We start from the raw sequence: 24623 nt of genomic DNA on the forward strand, positions 1-24623 counted from the left end.
CTAATTATTGATGATCAAATTGTTCTGTTTTCTCTGTTACGGTAATGTTATAATTATGGTTGCGCCAGAAGCAGAAAAAAACGATAGTAAAAGTCAAATTAGGCGTTCGCAAAGTGTCCGTTTTTGTGTGTGTTTTTTTTTTTTTTACATAGACTATTAATAGGTATAAATTATCACCAAAAGTTATGCTTATAATTTTTTTGGTTGGAAACCATGCATCACACAAAGGATTTGTATAGTGAAAAATCCTTAATCACACTATTTCTGCATTAGGATATTCAATTAACAATTTTATGTAAACAATTCAATTCAATATTTACGTCTCACCTTATGTTTACACAATACAAAACATTTATTGGAGGCTGTTGTTTTAGTGATTATATGTTGACACCTATAGCATACTTGACCATGTGAAAGGTAAGAAGGCACCTGTAGTGTGATTTACGTGTTATGTTATTTACCTTTTAAAACCATACATTTTTAAGAAAAACTATCTTATGTTGAAATAATTAATATAGTTATACTAAACTTCTAAAGTACGCTATTCCATCCAGACCCTTATAAATCTAACTTCAAATTTAAGGAATTACACAAAGTAAATTCAAATTCACTTATTTCCACCCCTCTCTTTCCAATATCATTTAGCAATCAATTTGTTTATTGCTACCAGCAAAACGCTTGAGCCCATGAACATATTCGCAACACATAATGTTCTTTTTCATAATATTTCTTCTAAAAGGGGTCATTTGAATAAATGTTAGATTTTCAATCGGACTGAGCAGGAAAATGTTTACATGTAACATACTTCAGTCTTCGAGAACATGAGTTCTGTATTAGCTGTACTTGGCTTTGATCTAGCTTACATTTTTTTTCTGCGGAAATTATTTTGTTATAAATAAGTTAGTTTTCTCGTTAAAATTGTTTCACATTTTCACGTTGAGAACTTTAATAGCCGAATATACGGTATGGGGTTTTCTCACTGTTGGAGGCCTTACGGTAAACGACACTTTCTTCATTTATTATAAAGTTTCCATTTTAAAAAGAAATGTTTTTCATCATCTGAATCTTTACCAACTAAATAGTTGTCAATACTTATATTCGATGCTCAATATAATAAACTTGAGAATTGAATTGGGGAATGTGTCAAAGAGACAACAACCCGACCAAACAGCAGAAAAGAATATAAAAGACATTCTCGTATCATTTCCTTATTTGCTTTTATGCTTTTTGTCTAACAATTTCTTATGAAGTGATAGACTTGCAAGCATACAGGAATATTACTTTTCCATCTCAAGAAGTCAATTAAAAAAATGCATCTGTTATAAACCTTTTTATATCTGCATATTCATAAAAGCTATAAAAATAAGATCTATATACAGGTTGTCTATTAGTTATCAACACGGGTTAGGGTATTTAATTGGTGGTGCATATGGTATTGTATGGTCGTACTACAGGTGTTCATTAAACATATGATCAGGTAGTTGTACCTGTATTACTATAATATATTCCAATCTCAACTGTGCCCTCGGCAAAACCAACATCCAGGATGTACACAAAGAACTTATGAAGTAATATTGCGTAATAACTATGTCTTATCAATCCCCCACGAGGCGTGACACCTGAAGTTTGCAACTTCAAACGAGACCTGAAATTGCGAAACTCAATCATCTGTACCGTACACCTGTGACCCATGATGAACTCATGGCATAGCACCCGAGACCCCAACTCTGGATTCCTTATGAAAGTGGGCGGAAAGAAGTGTAGTTTGGTCTTGTTAAAAAGTCTCTTTTTTTACACCTTCTAAGTCTGCGTGTCATTCGAAAAACATAAAATATCATGTCAATATTCTTTTTAATTATATTGTTGAATCCATCGGCATCACACATAATCATTGTTTATCACTGTCATGCGTTTTGTTGGATAATAATCGAATCTAAATTTGTGCTGTACCTATATGTCAATATGAATGAATGTAACCACTGACGTAGTAGCCTCGTTCTGAGCGACTTCCGGGATGGAAATATGCATATTTGACAGGTCGATAAATCGTTGCATTAAATCTCATTAAAAGACATATTTTACCAAATAGTTGACACTTATATTTCTATTGGTGTATTTTGGGGAAAGTTAAGTATAAATGAACATTTTGAAACACAAATTGAAAATCGTGTCATGTCTCCTTTAATACCTTATGCAGTTTGCAATTCAGAAGATTAACTTCCAGAGAATGATGATTAATTCTGATTGACTTAATTGACTATGTTATTTATTTAAGAATTTAATCAAATGCTCCGCTGGGCGCAGCTTGATACGACCGCAGAGGTCGAACCCTGAACAGTTTGGGCAAGTATGGACACAACACTCAAGCTTGATACAGCACTGAATTTGGATTGTGATTAAATATTTGACACAGCACAGGTTTCTGACACAGAATGAATATGGTCTAAGAACTTAACATTTTTTAATTTACCTATTCAAACCCTATCATTATTGTTTGCTTTTATATATAAATCAGAAATAACCAATTTAAAACGGAAAATTTTAAAGACCCCCCCCCCAAACTCAATCCCAGCCTTCACTTTGTGGTATGGTACCTGCAGTACAATTTCAGAGAGATCCATACACTTGAACACAAGTAATTGTCTGGAAACTAGAAAAATGCTTGTTTTTTGGCCCCTTTTTGGCCCCAAATTCCTAAACGTTTAAGGCTTTTACCCCCAAACTGAAACCCAGCTTTCCCTTTGTGATATGGAACCTTGTAGTACAATTTCATAAAGATCCATACACTTACACACAAGTTATTGTCCTGAAACTAGAAAAATGCTTGTTTTTTACCCCTTTTTTTGGCCCCTAATTCCTAAAATTTTGAAGCAATTACCCCTAAAATCAATCCCAGCCTTCCCTTTGTGGTATGGTACCTTGCAGTACAATTTCAGAGAGATCCATACACTTGAACCCAAGTTATTGTCTGGAAACTAGAAAAATGCTTATTTTTGGCCCCTTTTTGTCCCCTTATTCCTAAACATTTTGGGCAATTACCCCCAAACTCAATTCCAGCTTTCCCTTTGTGACCTGGACTAAAAGGACAGATTATTTATTTTCTGCACTGTTGAAGCATGATTTTTCATTTTCATTAAAACAAAGGACAGATTATCTATTTTCACAATTATATTTATAATATTTGAAAACATACAATTTTTATACGACCGCAAAAATTTCAGTCGTATATTGGTATGACGTTGGCGTCGTCGTCGTCGTCCGAAGACACATTGGTTTTCGCACACTTACTTTAGTTTAAGTGAATGGATCTCTATGAAATTTTACCATCAGGTTCAATACCACAAAAGAAATGTTGGGATTCATTTTGGGGGTTATGGTACCAATAGTTAAGGAATAAGGGGCCAAAAAGGGGTGAAAAATAAGCATTTTTGTAACTTCCAGACATAACTTGTGTGTTAGTGTATTGATCTCTTTGACATTGTACCACAAGGTTCCATATCACACAGGGAATGCTGGGATTGATTTTGGGGGTAATTGCCTCAAAATATTAGGAATTAGGGGACAAAAAAGGGACAAAAAACAAGCATTTTTCTAGTTTCATGACAATAACTTGTGTGTAAGTGTATTGATCTTTCTGAAATTGTACTACAAAGTTCCATATCACAAAGGGAAAGCTGGAATTGAGTTTGGGGGTAATTGCCCAAAATGTTTAGGAATAAGGGGACAAAAAGGGGCCAAAAATAAGCATTTTTCTAGTTTCTAGACAATAACTTGGGTTCAAGTGTATGGATCTCTCTGAAATTGTACTGCAAGGTACCATGCCACAAAGGGAAGGCTGGGATTGAATTTGGGGGCAATTGCTTTAAAATTTTAGGGATTAGGGACCAAAAAAGGGGCAAAAAACAAGCATTTTTCTAGTTTCAGGACAATAACTTGTGTGTTAGTGTATGGATCTTTATGAAATTGTACTACAAGGTTCCATATCACAAAGGGAAAGCTGGGTTTCATTTTGGGGGTGAAAGCCCTAAACGTTTAGGAATTTGGGGCCAAAAAGGGGCCAAAAAACAAGCATTTTTCTAGTTTCCAGACAATTACTTGTGTTCAAGTGTATGGATCTCTCTGAAATTGTACTGCAGGTACCATACCACAAAGGGAAGGCTTGGATTAGGTTTGGGTGTGATGAATCATAAGGGGGTTCAAAAAATTTGGGGGGGGGGGGTTTCTTTAAAATTTTCCATTTTAAATTGGTTATTTCTGATTTATATATAAAAGCAAATAATAATGATATGGTTTGAATAGGTAAATTAAAAAATGTTAAGTTCTTAGACCATATTCATTCTGTGTCAGAAACCTGTGCTGTGTCAAATATTTAATCACAATCCAAATTCAGTGCTGTATCAAGCTTGAGTGTTGTGTCCATACTTGCCCAAACTGTTCAGGGTTCGACCTCTGCGGTCGTATCAAGCTGCGCCCAGCGGAGCATTTGATTAAATTCTTAAATAAATAACATAGTCAATTAAGTCAATCAGAATTAATCATCATCCTCTGGAAGTTAATCTTCTGAATTGCAAACTGCATAAGGTATTAAAGCTGGGCTGTAACTAGCCTCTTTTACAAGTTGTCAAGGCGAGACGAAAAAAAAAATCAGCGAAGAGTCTGGGGTTCGCTGAAGGCCCCAAGAAGCTATAGAAAAAATGGGGCAAAATCATGCATTATGCGCGTTTCCCAGACCCTTTCTTAATCTGAAACCCAAGTTCTGTTTTAATTTTTTGACAATATTCTGGTTTCAAAGCAAAATATATAGATTCAGTGTAAGACTTTTAGTTTTTAGGGACAACATCAAAAGACCAATATGTAGGAAAAGCAAAAAATGTTTCAGTTTGCAGAAAAACCTTTTATACATGTCAATTATGTTTTTTTTCAAATTAAGTTAAGAGGGGGCTGATTATCATTGATATAACTATGTCAAGTCAGTTTTTTATACACATTTTAATTACAACTTGATGTAGTTCCTAACTGGGATACAATTTAAAGTAGTTTGTAATAGACAAAAGGTCCTTAAATATAATAAAACTCAAGTTTAAAACATAATTACTAAATTACAAATAGAATGCAGCACTAAGTGAATAGTCATAAAGAAGGGCAATCAATGAACAAAAGACAAACCCGGGAACAGATAAAACACAAAACAACAAACATTATAGACAATCAACACTGAAAAATAAAAATAAATGAGAAACATGGATCTCAAAAAACAGGGGCTACGTCAGAGGGTGAACATAACTTGCTTCTTGTAAGACACTTGCCGTGAAAACAATTTGATATGAAGACAAGCTTTTGTTTTGAAATTTCCAACATGAGGCAATTGCCTCAATGTAGTTACGGCCCTGTAATAAAAGTGAGGTAAATGTTCACGAGACAATATACCTCAAGTGAAATGAAACCCATTTTCAAACATTTCAAATACATTAATATTTATATGACATGTATTAAAAGATTTGGGAAGTTTTTCCCGAAAAAAATATGAAAAAAGACGAGTTTTGGAAGAATCTGGTGCCATCTCATACTTCAGAATAGCATTGATAAAATGGCTTAAAAGACCTGCAAAGTTATTTTCAATACATTGTAAGTCAGGTTATTTATTTTCAAACTACCACAGAACAAACCATTCATTTTTGTTATTATCAAGGCTGAGTTATTTATTTTCAAAATCCTCTTGCCCCCCCCCCACCCAGAATATCAAATGGTCGTCCCCTTACCCTTTTAAAAGAAGTTCTCGAAATGTATAAATATAATATATGCCTATTGGATGTGTTTCATCAAGGTCGTTAAAAACTTCCACCAACATCCTCATCAGAAAGACATTTGTTAATTTTATAAATTAAAATTATTGTTTGAAAAATAATAAAGATAAACATTAAATAATAATTGCATGAAATATTAAGACATCTAAAGCAGTAAATGAAAAGTCGTACCTGTTTCATGTAGAAAAATCCATCAATCCATTGTTTTGAAATCTAAAACATCTTTTGAGAAACGCATTCCTTTTTTTCTTCAATAATATCAAAAAGTCCAATATGTCTGAGCAATCAATACAACAAAATTAATAAAACAAAAGATTGTGAACGCAATTATATTGTGGTCATTTCTTATCATATAGGGAAATGTAACCTAATATACATCTGGCAAGCACTAAAACTGAAAGTACAGTTAGCTTCTCTGCTGGAACCAATTACTGCATGTTAAATGTCTTAAATGGTGTCTGATAAGCCATCGCTACCTAGTAGCGGTTTGACGATCCTTGTGTGTCTGACTGTATAAAAACACAGGTACATAGTTTCTATCACTGCATTACTGATGAGTCTTTTAACACACATAACTGCATGACAATAAAATGGACAACGGCTTATCACATATAATGCTGCTTTCACACGTAATTCGAATTCGATTCGCATTAACTAATTAAAATTAGTTTAATTCGCATTCGAATCGTTTAACGTCCAAACGTAAATTCTAATTCGAATTGCAATGCGCGTCAAATTCGCTTTACTGTCCTAACGACGTTAACTTTTAATTCGTATTTACAAAAACGCATTTCTAATGCGAATTGGATAATGCGATTTAGCCAATTCGAATCAATTCGAATTAAAAAAGAAGAGTGTGTGAACGCGATTAGCGAATTCGTTTCGCATTCGATTCTAATTCAATTCGAATTAAATGTACGTGTGAACGAGGCATAACACACATACAATAACACGAACAACGCATTAACACACATAAAACACATAACATCATACTATTAGTTATATGGTTTGGTACTGATCACGTACGGATCCATAAAGGGTAAGTTAATAAAACTTATAGAAGTGGTTGACACTAGAAAAGGGAAGGAAGTCCAATCGATTTTAGGTCATTTGGTCAAAAGTCAATAGCATAGTTGCTAAGGGTAGCTGTACAAAGTATAAACGTTTTTCAAATTTTTGGTTTCTTAATGAAATATCTTCAATATTTCTTTTATTCATTTTTAGTTTTTTACTGGGTGTGTACTTCCAGACTTGGTGGGAAAGCTAGTGTCAGGGGAATCCTGTCCGATTTGTTTTAATTGTATGTCCTCAACGGGTTTAATTTATTAATTGCGACTCTGAAACGAAGAAATTATTAATAACAATTTTGGTTTCTAGATACCGTATTTTGTATACTCCCTGGAGCATATAGACATAAGTTAGTCATATTGTTTTTTGGATGATCACTATAGCAAATTATGAATTGTAACTCCTTTATATATTTTAAAAGTAGCAATTATAGTACTAGTACATGTTTTATATTTCCCTTTAAATTTTTTTTTATTATACTGGCATTGTTATCTCTTGAAATAAAAATATTTTTTCAATAAATTCTCAGTTCGGGAAGCATCAGTAGACAATGCTAGCTTTTCCCCTTGTTTATTCATATAAGGGAGAATCTATCTTATTTCCCAGGGGAGGAATAAAAAAAAAGAAATTTCGATGAACAAAAATATATATGAAAGAATTCGGAATGCTCACCACAAGAAAGTTCCAGAACGAAATCAAGAAGCAATATCCAGCTTAGCAAATGTGATCAATATTCCCCATAGAAATTAAAAGGTTGCACTCCAAAGTACTTTCAAGAGAATGGAATGCCTTTAATAACCATTTTTGAGATAAACTAGTAAGCAAGCATCAATGATTCCATTGATCTGACATTACGTTGAAGAATTGGAGAACAAAATAAAGTAAAACAAAACAAAACAAAAAAATATGATATTATTTGACAGAAAATTGAAATCAGTTATCATGAGTATGAGTAAAGATACTTTAAAATCTTTTATTCTTTGAGAGAAACATGTGACGGGAAAGTGGCCATATCTCAACTGTATCGCCGTCATAGTGTTATTTTATATAAAGTATATATCATTAATTTATCTTTGGAGTGGAGAAATGATGTCATGTTTTCAACGTTAGAATATTACTACAAAATAAGAAAATATATTCTAGTGTTTCTTAGGTCTTGTCATGATGAAAGGGAATTATGTCATATCGTAATATTTATATGTCTGTTTTTGTTTATTTAGTATCGATGTATGTTTATGGTTTTATTTAACCGTCTTTGTGTACTGTAGATTTTCAAGTTTTAGAGAACAGAGAAAATTTCAATTAATTGTCTTTAACATAATCAATAATAATTGATACAATGTATTGTCCTGATAATAAATAAAGTGACAAAAAGAGTGAACAATAAAATGGCCAATAAAATGATTTTTACAGTAATATAAAACTATCCCATATCTTTCGTCAGAACGGATCGGGTAATTTATTTTGTATTGTATTTGTTGTTGTTGTTAATGTGTATTGTTGGAGATTAAAACAAGGATTGTTTTTCGATATATATGAGAAACGAGTGGTGAACTTAAAATAACCGATTTTAAACTTTGCATTTTTATAGCTTGTTCGTAAAAGCATTCGAAAAAGCGCGCGAAAATGATTTCTTTGTTTCACATCATCAAAATATCGCAAAGTAGCGAGAGTAATTCATTGGATGTAATTGATTCCTGCCTACGTCGTTCAATGTTGTAGAAGAAATCAAGCCGCTGATTTATCTTTTGTATTGTTTCACATTTTGTCATCCCGGTGCCTTTTATAGCTTATATAGTATGAGTTTTACTCATTGTTGAAGGCCATACGGTGACATATAATGTTCAAGAGGAAAATGAGAAACAAATCTTTTCAAGGGTCTTTACTTTAATATGATGGTCTACAATATTTAAGAAGTTCACGATCCATACTGTCCATGGGATACTAATTGACATATGATATAAAAACTAGCAGATGTAGTGTTATTGCCAATGAGACAACAATCCAAAAATGTTCAATGGAAGTGGATGTGAGCAATTATAGGCAACCGTACGGCCTTCGACAATGATAAAAACCGATATCGTATAGTCTCTTTGTCACTTAATTTTATAGGGCTATAAAAGGCCCCGAAATGAATAATGTGAAACATTTTAATTGAGAAAACTACCAAATTTATAACAAAACCATTTACGAAATATAAATATGACAGACATGAACCAACGACAAGCACTGGACTGACTTGGGACAGGCACATCCATAATGTTTGCGGGGTTATTTCAGAGCTTAAACATGTTTGCGAGCACTCAACCCGCCACCTATCATGGGACAACGGTGTTACAGCATACCATAAGAACAAACTGAAACAAAGTTGCAATTTGCTTAGCTCAAAAGATCGTTACGAGGCACAAAAGTAACTAACACTAAGACAATAGACACAATGCACCAAAATAAGAGTACTCATTTTTACTGCGAGCTAGTTTAAAGCCAATTACAACTAATAAATAAAGCATGTTCTTCAAGACTAAAGCACTCTTGCATAGAAGATAGAAGTAAATTACAAAATAAGGACCCCCCCCAAAAAAAAAACAAAAAAAAAGTTGCAGGAATACTTGAATAAATATATCCGGGAAATAACAGAAATATATGTCTATATACAAAAATATTATAGAAAATAAAATTTCGATCTAATTTCGTTTTTGTTTTGTTTCGTCAAAAAGATTATAATATTAAACCATTATAATGATGATACTAATTATGATAAGAATTTTCAAACAGACCATGCATGTTGCAAAAAAAAAAAAAAATTGTTTTTTTTTTTTTTGGGGGGGGGGAGATATTTGTTGCTTCTGTTTTTAACTTCTTATATACTTTTTCATCTTTGCTTAGGGTTTAACCTTTTACAAAGACTAGTTTTATTGTTATTTGAATCTGAATAGCGGTTTTGATATTTATTCGTAGAATGATTTCCACACGTATTGTGTGCTTATTGAAGGAACCCCAAACAGAGACTTGTCCCTACCCAATGGGTTTGAAATATAGACCTCACTGGTTAAAAGCATAGAAATAATTAAGAAGATATCAAGTCATTCATCGGACCAATATCAATCGCCTTTGTGTCAGTTATTTCTGTTGGTGGGAAATAGGCCTTAAACCGAATATATCAGTCATTTTACATTTGTATTTGGACTAATTGGATTTTCAGCCATCTAATTCTATTTCAAAAGGGCATTTCAATATGTAATTTTTATATCTCTTTCTATATCTGTTCGAAAGGTTTCAGATGATATAGAGGACCAATTGTGAGCTGTCATGTTAAATTAATTTTGTTAGATATGTTGAATTAAAGGACATAAAATACGTTAATGTATTAGATATTATTTTATTAGTTGCATTTAAATTAGTAATTCAAACACAAAGAGTAAAATGGAAACAAATGAATTAAAGGAATACAATACACTATTAGACTATTTGTATTCAGTTCTAATCTGGAAGAAGATTTGTGTCATACATCATACAATTTTTATATCCATATATTCCATTGACCAAAACAATAAGACTTTTCTTGTCCATTCTGATGGAGCATATCCATAAAGAAATGTCAATATATATATATAAATAAGTCTAAATTGAAAACATATATTTAATATTTATATATATACAAGTCTAAATTGAAAACAACGTTCAAACCGTGGTCTATGATTGCGTTGGATAAAAACCGCAATTTTACGTGTGCATGCAAAACAAATTTCTTGGTAGAGGGGTCTAAATACAGCACAAACAACATTTTCCAAAAGACCAAAAAAGTGAAAAAGTATATTTTAACAAAACGCATTTGACTAGCAGGTCGAACAACTGATGTTCTTAAACCCTGCTGACTGCCATTGGCGATTGCCAAATAAACGGATCACCAGATGTAACAAAATGGATCTTCTAATAATTTATTACCAAACAGAAAACAATAAAATTGCGGAAAAGATGGTATACCGCAAACGTGAGGTGCAAAAATTTGTATACCATATCCAGATTTCGACAATTAATGTCTCTTCAGTGATGTTAGGAATCGAAACGGTATTTGGAAGGCCATATAATTTACCTCAATTTAGGATAGACTCTTATATATATATATTTCAAATTCGTTCCTTTCCTTATGACTGCCATAACGGATCATAACGTTTAACTGTTTCAAACAAGCAGCTGAGTCCAAAATTATAAAAAGTTAAGACTAATCGGTCGATCGGAAGTAACATATTTGTAGACTGTCAACCTCGAGAGTACCGTCATATAATAGCTAGCTAAGCATGATCAAAATTAAACATTTTGATTGTAAATTTTCATTTTAAAAATTATGAAAAATTACTTTAAGTTATATGTAGGGTGGAAATACCATCAGTCAAAGTTGATATTTGCCAAATTGTTTGCGATCTTGCTTTTTTGTCTAAGCCTATTTGGGTTTTTGAAAACTTTTATATTTAGATTCCAATTTTTTAGTGTGAATCAGAAGAAATTTATCAAAAAGCACTTGTCATGCGCATGGCATCGGTATTTTACTGGGTTCTGTACCGCTCGTGCTAGACTGATATTCTTTGATAACAAGCTGCACTTGTACTTTTCATGATTAAATAATAGATTGTGAATGTATAATTTTTAAATTTACTTAGATCAAACGAGATCTGCAGCTCCCTTGACAAAGTTTTCGTTTGTTCTGTTTTTCCATCTGAATGTTTTGTCTCCAGTATACCTGATCAAGTTTATTGCTTTATTTGCAACAAGTGTCATGCATACTGAAATTAGTATCATAGTTACGATTATTTTACTGTACAACGTGTTGGACAAACTTCTTTTGTGGGAAACAGTTCACACACAATCCTATCTTAAAACTTTAGTTGGTACTGAGACAAAAGATGTAAACAAAACGTTACCCGTTGAAAATGCAACTATTTTAATAATTCTACCAAAAATTTATACAGAATATACCAAAGAAACTGTAATAAATTATAAGCTAAAAAAAAAACGACGATCCTGAGCCTCAGCAACAAGAAAACCACCAAAAACTCGGGGATGATCTCAGATGTTCAGCAAGGATAAGCAGATCATGATCCTTGTGTGGCACCCGTCGAGTTGCTCATGGTAGGTACACACTCGGTGGTGATGTCACAATCGAGGTTTGAGAACGAGACTTTTGCTGCGATAATTGGCGACAGATGTGCAGTTTGGAAATTGTTTTTATTCTTTAAAACATAAGGACTTCCTAAACAGCAAACCATAATGATCAAAACTTAGTCGACGCTCTATTCTTGTATGGTACTGGTTAAAGAAATGCTTGTTTAAAAAAACAACCACTAGTAGAATCTGCAATCTTGTATAGCTTTCCACGTGGTTTTACAGTGTGCATATTTTGAAGGGCGTACAATGACCATCAAATAAAAAGTAGTAGTGAAACTGACAGTAACGTGTTATGGATAGTACTGTTGCCTCTTCAATAATCATCGCAATTCTCGTCATTTCAATAACAAAGTAATATTATTAGATAATACTTTCGGTTATAAGCAAAAGGTATATGATATGAGAAGTGAAAATAAAAACAATGATAAGAAAAAAAAAATAAAAGAATAAGATAAGTATGTTGGCTGAACATCTATCTATTTCATCCGCGCACAAATTATCTGTACATTACCTAATCTATATTTCTTTTACTTTTAGTTTGATAAATGCAACACACATTTCAATACCAATACAGAAAACAACTTCCCGATGATCGAAGACACTACTTCTATAATGAAAACAACAGAAAAGTTATCGACAACGACAGCAAAACCATCAACTACTTCAACAACTAAACCATCATCTTCAACAAGAAACACACCAACTACTTCTCCAAAAGAACCATCAACGACTTTAACAACAAGACCTTCAACTTTTTCAACAACAAAACCATTAACCACTTCTACAACAGAACCACCAACTACTTCAATAACACAACCATCAACAACTTCAACAACACAATCATCAACCTCTTCAACAACAGAACCATCAACTTCTGCAACAACAGAATTATCAACTACTTTAACAAATACAGAGAAGTTTGTGGAAACAACAAGGGAAACATCTGTATTGTCTTTATCAACAATAGATACAACTGTACAAAATGCAATTACACAAGGAGAAAATTCAGTTGCTCTAAAAGAAAAGTTAGTTTCGAAACAAAAAGAAACGAAAATGCCAACTACGCAAATTTCTGAGACAACAGTTTCCACAAATTTAGATAAGCCTTATGAATGTTCTGTAAATGCAGCAATCTATTTTGACAGTAATGGAGAAATATGGCTATTTTTTGACAAACACATTCAGAAATATGCCTCTGTAAATGATCTGACATCTAATTTTCAGAGAGAAAATCTTGCAGATATTTTTAAGGATGTACCTGCTCAAATTGATGCTGGATACTTTGATGGTATTAATACCATACTTATAAAAGGTAAAGACTGTCTATCATTTGAATAAATACCAGATAAAAAATAAAATGTTTATGAAAATTAAAATACCGTCCCCAATAAAATAAATAACACAAAAAGAAAAGAATAAAATAAGGAAAACCAGGGCATAATATATTGATTGATTGATTGTTGGTTGCTTAAGGCATAATATATATTGGATATATATGATAGACGCCGAATGAGTCAGCAACACAACTTGTGTGCATGCAATAAGAGTATCCGTTATGACTAATTATATGTCAGCAGTTGATCGTACATGGACTGAAGACTATGACGGTTATTGAAGAAAACACGCACAAGTTCGAACCCTAAATGTTATATTCGTTTTTGAGAGGTAAAAAGTCGATGAGTTAAAAGTAGGAACATTAATTACTTTCTGTTGACAGTGTATTTTTTAAGTTTTTTTTACAGTTAAGACAATAAACTAACGTAAGTGAAAGGGATGAATAACTTGGAATTTTTAATAAAATCTACGTCGAATGAAATAAAACAATATGATAAACATCAACAATAATTTTAAATGGAAAAGAAAAGATATGGTGTATCAATTCATGACACAATAAAAAAAACTAGAAGCAGAGGAACAGCGATTGCATTGCCATTCTTCATCTCAATGTCAGCAGATTGTAGGTAAAGGAACATTTGCACTTAGATTATAATGTATTATTATTCGATTTCAGACCAGAAGGTATATACGTATGACAGTGTGAAGGGAAGCTCTTATACAAGTCGCATGTCTACAAAAGATTATTATGGACATTCGGTACCACATAACATAGATGCTGTCATTTTAAATAGTGTTGATGATACGTTTCTGTTTTCTGAGGAAACTATAACACGTATACAAGGGAAAAAAGTTTCGTCTTTCAGATTTGATAACAATGGTAATAAGAACTACTATAAAGGTAAAGGACACAAAAGTAAACCAAGTGAAATAACTGCTGGCACTAAAGTGCATTCTACGACACATTACTTCTTCAGTGGCAAAAAGATATCGGTATTTAAGGAGGGTAAAAAAGACGGTAAATGGGAAGATATTGGTATTGTTAGCTGTCATTTATAATTTAAATGTTGATTATTTGTTGTTTTGTTGTTTTTTAATTGTTATTATTCATTCAAATGAAAAAAAAATGTGTTTATTGATTGTGTTGTTTAATTACTGGAGCAACTACACATCATCAAATTAGGATGGATCGCTCCCTTGCTGTACGCAGCTTCAGTGGCGCCTGCTGATTCCATGTATGCATGTCAATGTGTTAATAGTTTATTTGTCTTTTTTAAAAGTTGGTTTTCTTGATCTTGTACTGCCCTTCAGTATTGTCGACATTTTTATATAACTTTTACACCTTCGCCAACAATAAACACACGGAACAAAAAGTGAAAATGAAACCAAGTGACAAATCCAATAAATTCAACTAAAGATAACATATTAGTATACATTATTTATGGAAAGCCTCAGCTGTCATATATTAGAGATTTACAAAACGTTATGCTGAAGCTTAAAATGTAAAGTTAAGACAGCGTGATGTTGAATTGAGTCATCAAAATGCTAACTCTAAATTACAATATGCTAAGTTGAATTTGCGCAATGTTGACTTGAAACGATAAGTGCTTTAGTCGTGATAGTATAATGATAAGTCACGATGTTGTGATGATATGCCAAACACACGTAACGTTGGGTTTAAAGTACATGATGTGAAGTTGACGCTGCATGATGTTAGCTTGCAGATGGATACTGCTCAGTCATCCACATCGACAGCTATGATAACAAATAAAATGAATAGCTAAAATGGATGGTGCTGACTTGTTATTAATAAATGATGAGCTGAGATAGTACGATGTTATATCATTGTGATATTACGATTGGTCTATCATGCAATCTGTTGATTTAAAACACCATGATGCACAGTTGAAAGTACATGATGTTAAGTTAAGGTAACACGATGCTACACCACTATATTGAAACGAAAGGTTTACCATACAATTTGTTGACTTAAAACAACACGATGCAACGTGTTAAGCTAAGATGCTCACTTTAAACTACAGGACGTACAGTTGAAATTGTGTAATGTTAAGCTACGATAGCACGATGTTATATCATTATAATGTCATAATAGGCTTACCATACATTATGCTCATTTAAAACTACACAACGTACAGTTGAAAGTATGTGATGTTGATCTATGATAGCACGATGTTATATCATAATAATATCACGATAGGCTTGCCATACAATATGCTCATTTAAAACTACATGATTTTCAGTTGAAACTAGGTGATGTTAAGCTAAGATAGCATGTTGTTATATCATTTGAATGTCACGATAGGCTTACCATACATTATGCTCATAACGTACAGTTGAAAGTATGTGATGTTGATCTATGATTGCACGATGTTATATCATAATAATATCACGATAGGCTTGCCATACAATATGCTCATTCAAAACTACACGACGTACAGTTGAAAGTACGTGTTGTTGAGCTAAGATAGCACGATGTTATATCATTATGACGTCACGAGAGGCTTATCATACAATGTGTTGACTTGAAACTACACGATGTATATTTGAAGTAGTTTGGTCTTGACTTGAAACAGTAAAATGTAAAGTTATAAAAACAGAACGTAAAGTCAAAATAAAACAATGATAGGATGACATATACTTGTGCAGAATTGAAGATTTTTGGTGTTGACTTCGAATATAGTGCAAATATTAGATCGTTTTATGTTAAATTGAAAGACAATAATGATGCGTAAAACATTACAGAATTATGTGAATTGAAACTGCAATTCTATGGAAAAGAATGAGGGACAAATCCCAAGGATTTTTTCTTCTTCATTTGCAAGTTCGGAGGCAAAATGATATACAAAGAAAGTTTTCCATAAAATTCATAAAGCAAAAGAATTACTCATCGCTATATATTACACTTGAATATAGTTTTGCCGTATATTTTACATGTTTTGTATGGATTTTTTTTATGATTGAAAACCACACTTTTTTTTATGAACAATATTTAAGAAAATATTTATCTATGTTGTGTGTTAATATATACAACATAATATTGTGCTTATAAGACTTATGACTGTGAGGGTCAAATTTTACTCATATAAAATCACATCTATGTAAGAGTTAGCGGAGAATTTGTATTTACCACTCCCGTTTTCCACGAAATAGAACATAAAAATCTGGAGTCTTAATCTTAAAAAACAAAGATCAACTGATATGATAAATAATACGATTAGCGTAGGACTGAGAGGGTCAGAGCTATATCAGAATGTGACCCCCCCCCCCCCCGTCTTGTTAGAGGTATCTGAAAATTTGAATTTTCTTTTCCATGAAATAAAACAAAAGAATCTGGACTTCATCAAAAGCGATGCGATTACGATTTCCATAGAATGTCAGAGACAGTTTGTCGACTAGTTCGTTGAAAATTCGGCTAGGCAAGTAAAGTATGTCTTGCAACAAAGCAGGGTTTATTCATATTCATATCACACTTACATGTTCTCGTATTGATATGCATGTAATATTTGCCACTGTACGTAAAACGCACCCCCTTTTCCCGAAATAAAACCAAAAAATCTGGACTTAATCAAAACCGATGCTTTTGGGATTTCCATAGATTGCCAAAGTCGGTTTGTCAACTAGTTTGTTAAAAATTCGGCTAAGCAAGCAAAATGTGTCTTGTACAGAGCCAAGATCAATTCATATTCATATTACACTTACATATTCTCGTCCTTATATGCATGTGATATTTGCCACTGTACACTAAATACAAATACATTTTCATCAATTCTTTTTTATGAAAAGGAGCCTTTTTTAAGCACGTTCATCGATTTGACACCCTGTAGTTCCTGTTTTTTGGGAGTTCCTCGAAAATTATAACACATTCCTTCTTTATTTGCAAAATCGCCAACTGACGGGTGCCACATATGAAACAGGATCTGCTTACCCTTCTGGAGCACCTGAGATCACCCCTTTTTTGAGGGTTCCGTGTTGCCCAGTTTTTGGTTTTCTCTATGTTGCGCTTAATATACTGTTGTTTGGCTTTTGATTTTTTTTCTCTCGTTTATTTCGGCTCATGAGTTTTTGTCATAACATTGTCAGTTTGGTTAAGATATTTACTATCCTTTTGTATCTTTCGCCTAACTCGACGTGACCGAAATTGTAAATTTCTTCCTCATTAGACATATTGCCCTTAGGGTAGATCGGGTGTCTTCCGCCATCTAAGGGAGCTACCATTTGATTTTTATAGGGGGGGGGGGGAGGCTAGAATGAAATTTGAAAAAAAGGCAGGACAGGGAGTTTTGAGTAAAAAAAAGGCAGGACAAAATTTTTCGTCCTAGCACCCCCCCTCCTTCCCCCATAAAAATCACATGGTAGCTCCCTTAGATTCTCATATAGCTCAACACAATCGGTCTATATCTAAAAAAAATATACACATTTTGAGAGGAATGCTATTCATATGTAGTACTTTTCATCTTGATGAAGAAAATTATGAGATTTATCTGATTAAAGCGACTATTTGTTTTTGAATACAGAACGTTTTTTGCATATGATTTTCAACTTTTCCATATAGGGGAGATAACTCGGATAACATTATTTTTTGTCGTTTTTTATTTTTTTAATTTTTTGCCATGGCATTGTAAGTCTGTTTTCGACTTATGAGTTTGAAATCCCTTTGGCATATTTCGTCTCTAATGATGGAATGTGTAGGGACTTTATCTATTTTGTTTTGTAGACAGAAAACGAGTCTCGTGATCCCAATTTTTATTTTTATTTTCTAACATTGAGTTTTCCATGTATAGTTTATACAAAATCTGACAATACTGCATAACCTGTAGCTTGCAAAATTATCTGTGGCCCAAACTTTTTATTATGTTTTTCAAAAAAGAATAAACTACATTTTGGCAAATAATTAAAAAAAAGCTACCGATTTTAATTTTAGAGAAACTGTTGACATCAAAAAAACATATCTACAAATTAATCAAAGTAATACCAAAATAATTCATGGACTTTAACAATTTTTACAGATTTTTGATTTTTTTCTTTTTCTTTGAAAACACATATAGAAAGAGAGAAGCTGCAAAGAACCAAGAAAATCACTATATATATGGACAAGAAAATAAGTGACGGAAATCATTAATTGGCTTCTTATTATAAGTTATAGGGGTCATTGTCCATTAATGACTTTACCAATTTAAAAAAAATAAAATATTCTCCGATTGGATATATTCACAAACCTGGGCACTATCTTACTTGGTGCTGGAAAAATGGTTGGCACTGCTGTAAATGATGTATTTTTTTTTAATGTTGACGATTTAGACTGGAGGCTCTAGGTCAAATTTCATTAGGTTTCATATAGACTTCATGTATGAGCGACAAGTATACAACAGAATCTACCATACTTTATGTTTGGGTTGACCCCATGCAGTAGGATTCTTCCACCTATCAATTCTTTTTGTTTTATTTCGTGGAAAAGAAAATTCAAATTTTCAGATACCTCTAACAAGGCCGGGGGATGGGGCACATTCTCATATAGCTCTGACCCTCTCAGTCCTACGCTTTACCGTATTATTTGTCATATCAGTTGATCTTTGTTTTTTTAAGATTAAGACTCCAGATTCTTATGTTTTATTTCGTGGAAAACGGGAGTAGTAAATACAAATTCTCCGCTAACTCTTACATAGATGTGATTTTATATGAGTAAAATTTGACCCTCACAGTCATAAGTCTTATAAGCACAATATTATGTTGTATATATTAACACACAACATAGATAAATATTTTCTTAAATATTGTTCATAAAAAAAGTGTGGTTTTTAATCATAAAAAAAAAATCCAAACAAAACATGTAAAATATACGGTAAAACTGTATTCAAGTGTAATATATAGCGATAGGTAATTCTTTTGCTTTATGAATTTATGGAAAACTTTCTTTGTATATCATTTTGCCTCCGAACTTGCAAATGAAGAAGAAAAAATCCTTGGGATTTGTCCCTCATTCTTTTCCATAGAATTGCAGTTTCAATTCACATAATTCTGTAATGTTTTACGAATCATTATTGTCTTTCAATTTAACATAAAACGATCTAATATTTGTACTATATTCGAAGTCAACACCAAAAATCTTCAATTCTGCACAAGTATATGTCATCCTATCATTGTTTTATTTTGACTTTACGTTCTGTTTTTATAACTTAACATTTTACTGCTTCAAGTCAAGACCAAACTACTTCAAATATACATCGTGTAGTTTCAAGTCAACACATTGTATGATAAGCCTCTCGTGACGTCATAATGATATAACATCGTGCTATCTTAGCTTAACACCACGTACTTTCAGCTGTACGTAGTGTAATTTTAGATGAGCAAATTGTATAATAATGTTTATCGGTTTACTGATAATACAGGTTTAATAAAAGTTATAATTCCGTATTTATTCTCGAGTCCCCCCTTTTATCTTTGCATTCTGAACTTTGACCGTGTCTGTCACGTGACTTTAGCGTATTGTGACGTCACTTCCAAATTTTCTAACGTTTGAACGGGAAGCTTGTTCAATCCCACCCACCTACCCCGACAATCTCCTATTTTGGATTATTTTTTCTGCTGTTGTTTTTTAATGTTTTTCAGGTATATGCCAAGTGAGTTTAGGAAGGCCGGAAACGGATCCAGCTGGAGACAATTGATTTTCGGACTAAATGGAGTATGGCAATTATTGTAGAGGATGAACTTTTCGACTCGTCTAGAATAACATAATATTGCAGTGGTTGTGTCCAGTTATATCGTAAACTGTTATTGCAATTTCACGTTTTTACGAATGCTTTGAAATTGAGGATGGAACATTTTTATATAAATACTTGATACTGATTTCAAACAGACAGTGCTAGTTTTTACGCATCTTATAATCTGCTGATGTCTTGATGGTGGACGTTTACTAAGAAAGGAGAAAACTTTAATTTCTAGAATTCAACTCTATAAACATATAGATGTGTGCGTTTCCATAAAAAGGATTTCTTTTTTATGCATTTTGATATTTTTCATTGTTTGTTAGTATTATCTTTAATAAAACAGTTGTCGCAGTATTAGTGCAGAGGCGGGATCTGGCAAGATGACAGGGGGGTCATGACCCTATAATTCTACGTTAGACCATTTGTTAAAATATTCTCCTGTGGTACCACAGGGAAGTTGTGTTTTTTATAAACGGCTTTCTCTTGTTTACCAGAGCGGCCGGTTCATCACTGTCACCAGTTTTGAATTTTTTCCTCCGAGTACCGAGGAAGCGTTATTCAAGTTATGGCCTAGGGTCGTGCTCCTCGTTCACTCTAATTTTCCTTAGAGGAACTTTTGTTACTTCTGTTACCAGAAGAACACCTACTTGCCAATATTAAAAATGCCGGCGGTTTGCATCGTCTTGCCAGACCTCGTTTACTGTTTTTTCCCTGCGGCCGATTTTATTCCACTTAAGATTTTTGAATTATTTAGTTTTAAGGAGTTGCGGAATTATCGCCTATGAGACAACTCGATTGTACAAACAACGTTGGTATTAGCATCTAAAGGTAACCGTACAACCTTCAACAATGAGCAAAACATTTACCATATGCGGCCGGTTTTATTCCACACATTATTTCTTGAATTATTTTAATCTTTAATTAATAATCCTATCGTGACATTATAATGATATAACATCGTGCTATCTTAGCTCAACAACACGCACTTTCAACTGTACCTCGTGTAGTTTTAAATGAGAATATTGTATAGCAAGCCTATCGTGATATTATTATGATATAAGATATTGCTATCATAGCTCAACATCACGTACTTTCAACTGTACGTCGTGTAGTTTTAAACGAGCATATCGTGTGGTAAGCCTATCGTGATATTCTAATGATATAACAACGTGCTATCTTAGCTTAACATCACCTAGTTTCAACTGAAAATCATGTAGTTTTAAATGAGCATATCGTGTGGTAAGCCTATTGTGACATTATAATGATATAGCATCGTGCTTTCGTAGCTTAACATTACACAATTTCAACTGTACGTCCTGTAGTTTAAAGTGAGCATCTTAGCTTAACACGTTGCATCGTGTTGTTTTAAGACAACAAATTGTATGGTAAACCTTTCGTTTCAATATAGTGGTGTAGCATCGTGTTATCTTAACTTAACATCATGTACTTTCAACTGTGCATCATGGTGTTTTAAATCAACAGATTGCATGATAGACCAATCGTAATATCATAATGATATAACATCGTACTATCTCAGCTCAACATTTATTAATAACAAGTCAGCACCATACATTTTAGCTATTCATTTTATTTGTTATCATAGCTGTCGATGTGGATGACTGAGCAGTATCAATCTGCAAGCTAACATCATGCAGCGTCAACTTCACATCATGTACTTTAAACCCAACGTTACGTGTGTTTGGCATATCATCACAACATCGTGACTTATCATTATACTATCACGACTAAAGCACTTGTCGTTTCAAGTCAACATTGCGCAAATTCAACTTAGCATATTGTAATTTAGAGTTAGCATTTTGATGACTCAATTCAACATCACGCTGTCTTAACTTTACATTTTAAGCTTCAGCATAACGTTTTGTAAATCTCTAATATATGACAGCTGAGGCTTTCCATAACACAAAATGAGGTCTTCTCGTTTAATAGTATAGATGTTTACAAATGTGCATTTTGGAGAAAACTTCTGAATTGGTAAATCTTGTATCTGCTCCTTTTTGAATGATTGATCAAAGGAGGTAGTTATTAAATGAACATGGTTTCGAAAAGAGAATATATTAACGACTATTTTATTACTCTTCTACATGTAACATATTATTTAACACAGTTTTCGTGGGAAATTAATATTTTAGGCGATATTCTTTGTAAACAAAAGTGTCTTGACATTTTTATTCAATTTGAATCACCTAATGATTTTAAAGTTTTCATAACCAAAAATGAAATAAAGGACTTAAATCCAGGTTATTAAATATTGAACATAAGACAAGGAGTGGAGTATTTATAATAAATCAAAGACTAACATAGGTTATTTTGTTTGTCGACCTCTCTTAACTTTCTAGCAGTTTTCGTACATCAAGTATAAATGAACAGTGCACTAACTTGTACAATACCCCTTTTCTTTTTAAATTTGCTGAAAATTGTGTTTGTCATTTTTGTACAAAACATAGATTTATTTTCTCATAACGGCATACAACATTGAACGGAATCATTTGAAAAAAAGAGAAAATACGCCTAAATCATAAAATATTTTCCATTTTTATTAATAGAAAAACACCTTCATTACTGTTTTAATTGCAGTTAATGTAAAAAAAAAAAAACAGACAATATCAACGATTGTATTACAATAAAAGATTGCCATCCTCTTTTTTCACTAGACTATTTAATTAATCTTTCACACGAACTCTCTGAGTCTAACCATCGGTAAAATGAGGATATATATTTGATATCGCAGTAAAATCTGATAGTTATTGACATATCTTCCTTTAAAGGCTAGATCGGAAAATTATTGGTTTGTAGTATAACTGAGCCGTGTCTATCAAAGAAGTCACGGTGCAATTGATGGAAAATTGTGCTTTATTTAGCTAATTGACAATAACTGGATTACATAGAACAATACAGATTTGAAAGATGACCTGGAAATATCTAGATTTTGCCATCTCGTTGTATGTTTTGTATTATTATATTTATTGTGCACCAGTGGTCAGTCAGAACATCATTTCTGATTACTTTTTTAGAGTAAATTGTTCTATATCAGATGGTGCAGTTTCTCACACTTACAACTCAATCGAATGCGCCTCAAAATGTATTTCAGATGATTTATGTGAAGGATTCCAGGCTTATAAAATAAGTTTTACCGTAACACTTTGTGCCTTATTCAATATCAGTTCAGCTATATATGTCTCAAATCACAATGAAAAGACTTACATTAAAACAGATTTAATATACCAAGTAAGTAAAGTTCGGTAGTTTTTACGATATAAGAGTGTGTGTACATACATTAATATGATCTCAAGAAAACAAAAGGTATTTCTATTTCATATCATTTGAATATTTAAATTTTTTTATAAATATAACACAACACGATTATTTTCAGTGTCATTAGCTCTCGTAATAGTACAGAAAGTTATTTAAAGTGTGTCAATCAGAGGAGATAAAAGTGTTAGAAGCATTACGTATATTTTTGTTTGCCAATTTACTCTTATTTTTGTAGACTGGCAAGTACAAAATTCGGGGATAAGGGCGTTTGACATTTGCGCCGATTTTTAAAATTTTCGATCTTTCATTTGCGCCGATTTGATTCTTTCATTAGCGCCGATTCTATATTTGCTTCTATTTCTGGGCTGTTGTACCCGTTGAAAACTGTAAGAGGACGATTAACGGCCCAGAAGAGTTTCATTTGCACTACAATATATATGTCTTTATGGATGTCATCAAGATAATTCAGGCCGTTACTTATGTCAAAATGAGAACTCTTGAAATGCCCGCCTCTACGCAACCCAGAGAAAGAAAAGATGGACTCCGTTGTTGGCAAGTACAAGTTTAGAAGAGATGAAATTACAAGGAAGGAATTAATCAGATGTGTAGCATATAATGTATAAATACTCGGCAAGAACAGATTTATAATTCATTGTATTCCGTTTTTATATATTTCAATGTTGTGCTTTTGAATTCTGTAAATAGATTTTTACTCCGTGATTTTAGTGGATGTAAACAAGGTGTTTATCTTTTAAATTGACTTATCCTGCTCAAAATTCTACTTCCACCTCCCCGTGGTTAGCAAGAGACAATAGTTATATACTTGTTATAATTAACAATTCACCTATAATTTACCTGTACACAATCGGCTCAAATGAAAGAAAAAATCGGCGCAAGTGAAATGTAGATCGGCGCAAATACAAAACGCCGGATAATTGGCATTTTCAGGTCTTCACTACAACCGTGAAAGTCCGTACGTCCATGTTAAAACCAAGTGTCATTCATATTCACTTATATGCTAGCTGCAAATGAATTCACTAACCAGCGTCATTTAAAAAGCGTAAGGGAAAGTATTTTATGTAAATGATATTTCCTTATCTTTCAATCAAACTAACACTTTAGTGCCGAAAAACTAACGGCTGATCAGACAATATTTCCGGGAGAGCAATACAAACATCTCCTGGCCCGATTTATACTGTATTCATTTTTAGAGCAAGGCGAAATATCCTCGAGTCTATGCAAAAATTCACAGTTT

Source organism: Mytilus californianus, unplaced genomic scaffold (genome assembly GCF_021869535.1).
Source record: "Mytilus californianus isolate M0D057914Y unplaced genomic scaffold, xbMytCali1.0.p SCAF_3, whole genome shotgun sequence".
Lineage (NCBI taxonomy): Eukaryota > Metazoa > Mollusca > Bivalvia > Mytilida > Mytilidae > Mytilus > Mytilus californianus.